Source organism: Petaurus breviceps, unplaced genomic scaffold (genome assembly GCF_028583685.1).
Source record: "Petaurus breviceps papuanus isolate PSGF00001 unplaced genomic scaffold, PetGlider_PUasm1.0 90887, whole genome shotgun sequence".
NCBI classification, from domain to species: Eukaryota; Metazoa; Chordata; class Mammalia; order Diprotodontia; family Petauridae; genus Petaurus; species Petaurus breviceps.
Window position 1 is genome coordinate 2,126 of NW_027187370.1, and position 8,750 is coordinate 10,875.

Sequence of the window (8,750 nt, forward strand, 5' to 3'; positions counted from 1 at the left end):
CGGGGATAACCATGTGGACTGAACGATGAAGTCAGAAGCTGGAATTCAGAGACATCAAAAGAGAATGAGAAGCATGAGAGAGGAAACAATGTTTGTAGGACCGTTATTCAAAGGCTCTTGCCAGAAAGAGCAGCAGCAGAAGAGAATGCAGTTAGTGAGCCTCACCGAATCAAATGAGGGATGTTAATCGCCAATGAGTCACTGACATTTTATTGGGTCGCGGGGAATGAGAAATCTGAGAGCACGGTATTTATTGCTATCTTTGTATTCCCTTCTCATGACAAAGATCCCCAACTGCTTTGTAGTCGATGCTTTTGGCAGCAGGTAACTTAAACCTCACCAAAAAAAAAAAAAAAAACCCAAAAAAAAAAAAAAAAAAAAACCCAAAACAAAACAAAATAAAAAACAGAAAACAACAACAAGAAAGAGATCCTTATAATGTCACTGGGATCATGTTTTTCTAGCCAACTAGAATTCTCTAGGCATTGAGAAAGCTCCTGCAGCCTCATCAACTCATTTTACAGATACGATATATCAGGCCCTGTATCTTTAAGTGACTCAAGCAAAGGTACACATATCCTTTGAGTTGGACAACTAGGTCTTTGTTACTTCTCTACGCACTGTACCTCAATGATTTCTACGGGGCCCCTCCTTAAGCACCTAGTGCTCGGGCAGTGAATTCTTATTATATTTTAGACAGTTGTTTATTTGGAGTGGATGGTTCTTGAATGACAGAGATGTTTATTAGAGGTTAGGAAGAGCCTGGTACTTGTGGATTGCTGAAATATGCATATTTCTCATGTACTCCGGTTGGTTTCGTTTATTGATTTTAGTTTTCCCATCTTGAATATAAATTAGGCTCGGTTGAGAGGAGCTTAGTACCCCCACTAGCTTCTACCTTAATTTTGGTCCTAATTCCACACTGGATTTCTTTAAGAAGCCATTGTATGTCCATCGTACTTATTGCCTTGGTACAATGAAAAACGAGAGCCAGAAGAGTTTTCTTACATTCTTTTCATGTGTTCTTCCTTTTTTAGGAGAAAGTGATTGATATTCTTGGGAATATCATTATGTTTATTGAAAGTCTCACCCTCTTGACACCTGAAGAATTTTTTTCCAGAAATGTTATTCATATTTTCCCAGTAGAAAGAAGTATGCTGATTCGTGGTTGCTCCTCTTTGTGCTTTCTACAGGTCATGGCATATAAACGTTTCTCTTTTTCAGATTTTGCACAATGTGGACAAGGAACACCGATGTTCCTGATTTCTCACTCCCTGCATAAGTGTGGTAGGAGATCCTTTTTCTTGTGTAGCCTAGTTCTAAGTTGTGCCCTGAAGAAAAAGCTCTTCCTTGGCAGCATTTTCAAGGGTGGAGTTTGCAGTTATGAGCAATGTTGCCCACTGGTAATGTCCTGATAATTTTCCTTTCCTGATGCTCCATTTTAAGTTGACCACATGTGGAGCCAGTCTCTTCCCCATGATTCTCGCCCGAAGCATTATAGCATATCTTTTCCTCTTCTTCCCACATCAGAATTCAGTGTCTCTGAAATGATCTTTTTTTCCTCCTTCACCATAGCAAGGATCTTCCAGCCAGGGGGACTATTCACCAAGTGTATTGCCATGGTGAGTTGAAGATTGCAGAAATGGATTTATGGAATACTGCCAGCCATGCATTCACATGTCCAGCTTTCTGAATAAGAAGGAAGTTGAGGACATTTACGTGCAAATGACTAGGGTGGGGAAAAACAAAGGATGAAGATTTCGATTGACTTTCTACTCAAAAAATCTTACAATTGGCAGAGTTTGGATAAGGCCTGGCAAAGTAGAAGACAATTAGGAGTGGGGCGTGGTGCAACTAAATCATTGATGAAGATGCCATTTTGTGTTTTTTACAGTTGCTGAGGCATTGAGAAAAAGACATAAAGGACAAAGAAAGAGGCAAGTCGCTGGATTTCTTTAACTGTCAGGATATTTTATTTGGAAGTTGAGAAACACTAAGACAAAGCCAAATTGTTGTGAAAGGGAATGTGACTAGGAAAGATGCTTGGAATTTTGGAATTCAAATCTGGTCGAGAGGTGCAAACATGCCCATAATCTTCTTCTCCAGGAGCAGAAGTTGGTGCCTGGAATTCAGGCAGGAACATACTGGGGAGGTTTGGCAGAGAGGGTAAGCGATTTTGTGGATGGGTTTAAATGAAAGCCAAGTCTGGTGTCGACTTTTGAGGAGAAAGACTGCGTCAAAGTGCTTTTGGATATTGTTCTTCTAGTTGTCCCTTGCAAATGGGGGTGACATGGATTAGTGTGTTGTTGTTTGTTGTTGTGATAGTAATGGCAATTAAAGATTCCCCTGTATTGGCTTGGTTTTAACACAATCAATTTGAAAACAATTGAATCTACCCCAGAGTTACATCAAGTTTAAGCTCAGCACTTAATACCCAAATGGAGGTCTTTTCTTCATCTTGACACGAGGCAAGTTCTCAGCAATCTTAGTTCCTGGGAAGACAAGGCTTAGCAAGGCCACAAGATACATTGCCAGTCTCTTCACTAATTCATTCTCTGTCTGTAGAACAGTCCTAGAACCCCTGAAAACATTAGCAAAACCCTCTCCCAGGATTTCTGTAAACATACAACAAGAAAATCCTTCTTCAGGGTTTCTGAACCAACAGAAAGGTTCCCAGACACCTGCAACAACAGCACTGTCCTTCACCAGTGGACAGTATTCACTCTCTGTCTGCAAGACAGTCTCAGGGCTTCTTAACCAAAAGCCAGGTTCCAGGACTTCTTCAACAGGACAGTCTTTCACCAGTGGACAAATCTGGCAAAACAACATCAAAACAGACAGACAAAGTACCAGCAAAACAGCCATGTCTCCTCAGTCCTTGGCAGCTCAGGGGGCAGGTCTCAAAATCCAGGGCAATTCAAAGTGGCCCTCAGCAATCCTTCTCAGTCTCTCTCTCTGCCTCCACGAGGTGCTGCTTCCAAAAAGTCCTTCTGCCTCTCCAAATCTACGTCACCAGCTCCTCCCAGTTCAGGACTTTCTTTTCACATCAACAAGTCCATCCCACAGGTGGGATTAACAAGCTCTGGGTTTTAACACAATCAATTTGAAAACCAAGCCAATACAGGGGAATCTTTAATTGCCATTACTATCACAGTTGTGAACATCCTCTTTTAGTCCTGAGGGAGAGGAAGTAAAAAAGTGGTGCGTGTCTGAGCCGGGGTGGGGATGGTGGGCAGTTGACGACTTTGGGGAAAGTTTAAATGTAGAATGAGCCACAGCAGGGGATGAGGGTCAGCAGAAGTTGGCAGAAGATTTCCCATAAGGAATGGTTATATCCTTTTATCTGTTTGTCCTTGGGCCTACTTCTACATGGCTGTGAATAAGGGTCATGAATTATTTCCATGTCGGGTGAAATTAACTTCAGGAGGGCTGTATTGTTGTGGAGGTCCATTGGATTGTGGAGGTGGAAGGAAGCTTCTAGGGCCTGCAGCAGAACCTTGAGTTGGAGGACTACTGTAATAGATCCTTAGGGAAGGAATTGTTTTGCCCAGGAAATATAGCAGAACTGGGTCTCATAAGGCATTATCATGATAATAACCAAAGTACTCAATGTAGGATAGTGGAGAAAAGGAATTAAGGAAAGAGAAAGAAACAAAGGAAAGAGAAGGGAAGGGAAGGGAAGGAATTTTTACAATAATCCTTTATGGGGAGATTTTCCCCCTGTGAAAAGGAAGGGCAGATTTCCTTCAGTGGCCACTCAGAGTCCATCCTTTCTCTGCACGACCATAGCAATTTTCTTTCCCCATACTTTGGAATTGTTGTAAATCATTATAATGATCAGCCTTGCTAAGTCGTTGCCTTATTTTTCAGTATGCTATTGCTCTTACTTTGCCCATTGTTCACCTTCTTCTGCTGATTTTACCTTGTATGAATTCATGTAAACCTTCTGAGAATTTTTTGTAGTCTTCCTCATTATCGTTTCTTCCTGAGACGTGGTATCCCTTCACAATCAGTTGCCTAAAGTTGTTCATCCATCCCCTACTTCTTGGGCAAGTATCCCCCCAATTTCCAGTTCTTTGCTACAAGAAACACTTTGACTATCAAATATTTTGCAAGTGGGTTGCTGTCTTTTTTTCTGGGGTTATCTATGAAAACAGATAGATCATAAGCTTTGAAAGTAGATGGCTCTGTATTTCATTTGATACTGGCAAAGAAAGTTTGCCTTAGAAATTTGGTGCATCCTGCTATCTAGTGCTTCTTGGGCTTCCTTAGAAATTAACTTAAATAATAGTCATAAAATCTTCTGTGTCTTATTAATTTCAATTGGACTTTGTTGATGTGACTGTCCTTTGGATTTTGGAGATGGAAGAAATCTTAGAGGTGATATATCCTAATGCCTGCATTTTGCAACTAAGGGATCTCAGACTTATTCAAAGGATCTGTTTTCCCTTACATATCCCCCCTGGAAATAGAACAGAATTGTGTCATATATTCCATCATCATATTAATAATGAAAGTAAGCACTGGAGTAGAGAACAGCAGAGAAGAGAGGAGGAAAGGAGAGAAGAGGAGAGGAGAGGAAAGGAGAGAAGAGGAGAGGAGAGGAGAGGAGAGGAGAGGAGAGAAGAGGAGAGGAGAGGAGAGGAGAGAAGAGGAGAGGAGAGAAGAGGAGAGGAGAAGAGAGGGAAGGGGAGGGGAGGGGAGGAGAGAAGACAGGAAAGGAGGCAGAGGAGAAGTGAGGAAATGAAAGTAATGGGGAATGTACGGGAGGGGAGGGAAGGGGAGAGAAGAGGAGATCACAGGAGAGGAGAAGAGAGAATGGAAGGGGAGAGAAGGGAAGGGAAGGTATTTTAAGAGAAGAGAAAAGAGTATCACAAAGGAAAGGAGGAAAAGGGAGGGGCTTGACATGGGAAGCAAAGGTGATAGTAATGAAAGGAAAGGAGCAGAAAGGAACCTCTTATCCATACTCTTCTATTTTTGAGAGTTAAACTAGAGAAGGCAATGTCTTTTTCATCAGAGATTTGTGGTTGCAATATATAGACAGGTGAAAGATTAAGAGAAATCATGTACACATAACCTTCTCCTTTTGATTGTAAATTTCTTACTATTTTTAAATTTCTACTTTCCAGTTCTCTATTGCCATCCATTTCACTCCCAGCTTTTGGGAAAAAGACACACAACACACCATCCACATCTCAATTCGTAGTGAACAATTTTTCTCAATAACCTTGAGTTGAGGGGAGAAATTCCCACTATGAAATGGAAGGAAAGATTTGCTTCACTGCACCCTGAGTCCATTCCTTCCCTTTCTGCAGGAGGATAGATTTTTCCATCGTTATATCTTCGGTAATGTTGTGAATCAGTATACTAATCAGCGTTGCTAAGTCTTTCAGTTATTCTTCCGTATGATATTGCTTTTACTGTGTCCATTGTTCACCTCCTTCTGTTCACTTTGCCTTGCAGGAATTCAAATGAACCTTCTGAGAATTTTCTGCAATCCTCCTCCTCAACATTTCTTACTGCATCATGGTATCCCATCACCATCATATGGCACAACTTGTTCAGCCATCCACCATTTGATGGACATCCCTTCAATTTCCAATTCTTTGCCACCAGAAACACAGATTCTATCTATATTTTATGCAGTTGGTTCTTTGCATTTTGTTTAGATAACTGGTGTCATGATCCACTAGTATTGTTTCTAGGTAGAAGGGCATGCACAAGTGTAGAGCCTTGGGGGCATATTTTCCACATTAATCTTAAGATTCACTTATATGAAGAATCCAGTAACTGAATTCAGCAAGCTGTCCTTAAGCCCTACGTTGTAGGCACTGTGCCCAGCACAGAAGAGAGCCAAGAAAAGCCCAATCAGTCCATTCCCACAATGATCTCACATTTGAATGGAGGAAATTCCCTCCAAAGAATGATGGCCAAATCAAACATATAAAGCATGAATAGGATGTGATGGAAAAGGGAAGGTTTGAACCTTTTGGAATGGGAGCCAGTCAGGCAGCAAAAGTTTTCCTGTCAAAGATGAGGAGAATGAGAACGAGTTTAATTTTGGAAACCTGAGCTTAAGCTTTCTCCAGGACATACAGTTGAAGATATCTTATAGCTAGTTTGAGGTGGCTGTCTGTAGGGGATGGGTAAGGAAATCGGAGAATGATCAGCCTGGAAAACTGGATAACTGAAATCCTGGGAAACCATGAGATCACCTTGGCAAAATAATGGAGGGCTATGAGAAGACAGTCCAGAAACAGAGCCTTGGGGACACCCACTAGTATTATGTTTGACCTAGATGAAGATCCATCAATGGATACTACGAAGGAGTTATCGGACAGGCAGGGACAGAACCAGGAAAGAATAGTGTTATGAAGACGTATGGAGAAGCGAGCATTGATGAGGAGAGAGTGATTGATGATGTTAAAGACTACAGAGAAATCACAAAGGATGAGAATGGATAAAGGTCAGGAGAACAACCTGTCTGAAGAAAATAACATCTTAAAAAACAGACTAACTAAAATGCCAAAAGAGACTTAAAAAACGGGAGACACCCCCCGGTGCCTCAGCAGAGTTTGCTGGCCTGGACCTGCCCGTCCAGTGCCGCCTCCACCATGACAAGCCTCCTGCCTCTCATCTGCTTTGTCCTCGCCTGCAAGTTGGGTGGTGCGACTCTGGCCAAGTCAGACCCCAAAAAAGTGACCTCCAAAACTCTTCAGGAGAAGACCCAGCCATCAACACTGACTGTCCAAGAACGGGTCCTGGTGGTTTTGGACCTCAAGGCTCAGGACGTGATGTTAGAACACAACAGTTATTGTGCCCAGAAAACCAAGCACAGACACTTCTCTGGACCTGTCCTGGGCTGCGTCACACTGTGGAACAGCCATGGTTATGATATTGCCAACATTCTTGGGAACAAGTTCACGATGATCTCCCCGGTCTGGCTACAGGTGAAAAGGCGGGGTCTAGAACTGTATCAGATCTTGGGCCTTCATGACGCTGACCAAGACTGGATAAAAAGTGTTAAGAAGCAAGCGAAAAATGTTCTCATTGTGCCTTGGATCTTGTTTGACAAGTGGACGTGAGATGACTACAAAAGTTTGTTTAGCAGTGAGGAGGAGATAGAAGAGCTTGCCAAGACCTTGGTCCAGGTGGCACAGAATAAGCACTTTGATGGCTATGTGTTGGATGTCTGGAGCCCCTCCTTGCAAGAGCAGCAAAAAGATCTCCTGCACACCTTGACTCATGTGGTGGAGGCTTTGCATCAGGCCCAGCTGCTGATCATCCTGGTGGCCCCATCTACCATTATCCCAGGGAAAGATCATCTAGGGATGTTTACAAAGAAGGCCTTTGACTAGCTGGGCCCCATGATCGATGGCTTCAGCTTGATCACCTATGACTATTCTGCTGCTGAAGCGCCTGGCCCAAATTCCCCCTTGTCCTGTGTTGGAGATTGCATCGATATCCTCGATCCAGACTCCAAGTGGCGGGATAAGATTCTGCTGGGTTTCAATTTCTATGGCATGAATTTCTCAGCCACCTCAGACTCAAGGGAACCAATCCTCAGAGACAGGTATATCCGGGTCCTCAGAGATCACAAGCCCAAGATGATCTGGCACCAGGAGTTTGCAGAACATTACTTTGAGTACAAGAAAAGCAAGAGCAGAAAGCATTTCATCTTGTTCCCAACCTTAAAGTCCATTCATTTATGGCTGGACCTTACCAAGGAGCCAGCCACTGGCATTGCCATCTGGGAGCTGGGACAAAGCCTGGACTACTTCTATGACCTGCTCTGAGGCCAAGAGCTGAGCCCCTGCATTCTTCCCTCCTCAAACTGAGCCAGGTTGTTCGGTTTGGGGTGTTTTCTTTTTTTAAGAATTAGACTTTTGTACACTGTTGGGGGTGACAGGAACATATGTGTGGAATACACATAGCTGGTTCTTTCTCATAAAAAAAGAGAGAGACTTAAAAAGGCAATGAGGAGAAGAATGCCTTAAAAAGTCGAATTTGCCAGATGGAAAAAGAATCTCAAAAGCTCACTGAGGAGAATCATTGCTTCAGAATTAGATTGGAGCAAATGGAAGCTAGTTACCTTATGATAAATCAAGATACTATTAAACAGATTCAAACAAATGAAAGAATAGAAGGCAATGTGAAATATCTCATGGAAAAAACCACTGACTTGGAAAATAGATCCAGGAGAGATAATTTAAAAGTTATTGGGCTACCTGAAAGCCACGATCAAAAAAAAAGAACCTATAAATCATTCTTCAAGAAATTCTCAAGGAAAATTGCCCTAATGTTTTAGAACCAGAGGGCAAAATAGAGGTTGAAAGAATCCACTGATCACATCCTGAAAAAGATCCCCAAAAGAAAACTCCTGAGAATAATATAGTCAGGTTCTGGAGTTCCCAGATCAAGGCGAAAATATTACAAGCAGCCAGGAATAAACAATTTCAATATTGTGGAAACATAATCATGATAGCACAGGATCTGGCAGCTTCTACACCGAGGGATTAAAGGGCTTGGAATATGATATTCCGGAGGTCAAAGGAGCAAGGATTAAAACCAAGAATCACCTACTGAGTAAAACTGAATATCTCATTTCAGCAAAAAATATGGTAATTCAATCAATAGAGGACTTTCAAGCAATCATGATGAAAAAACCAGAGTTGAATAGAGAATTTGACATGCAGATAAAAGAAGCAAGAGAAGCATGAGAAGGTAAACAGGGAAAAGAAATGATAAAG

The 8,750-nt window shown here is 42.1% G+C and overlaps 1 pseudogene; it reads left to right on the forward strand.

Moving 5' to 3' along the window:
* Window positions 1-6,550: 6,550 nt before the first annotated feature.
* LOC138150721 (chitinase domain-containing protein 1 pseudogene) lies at window positions 6,551-7,804 on the forward strand (annotated as a pseudogene).
* Window positions 7,805-8,750: the final 946 nt, after the last annotated feature.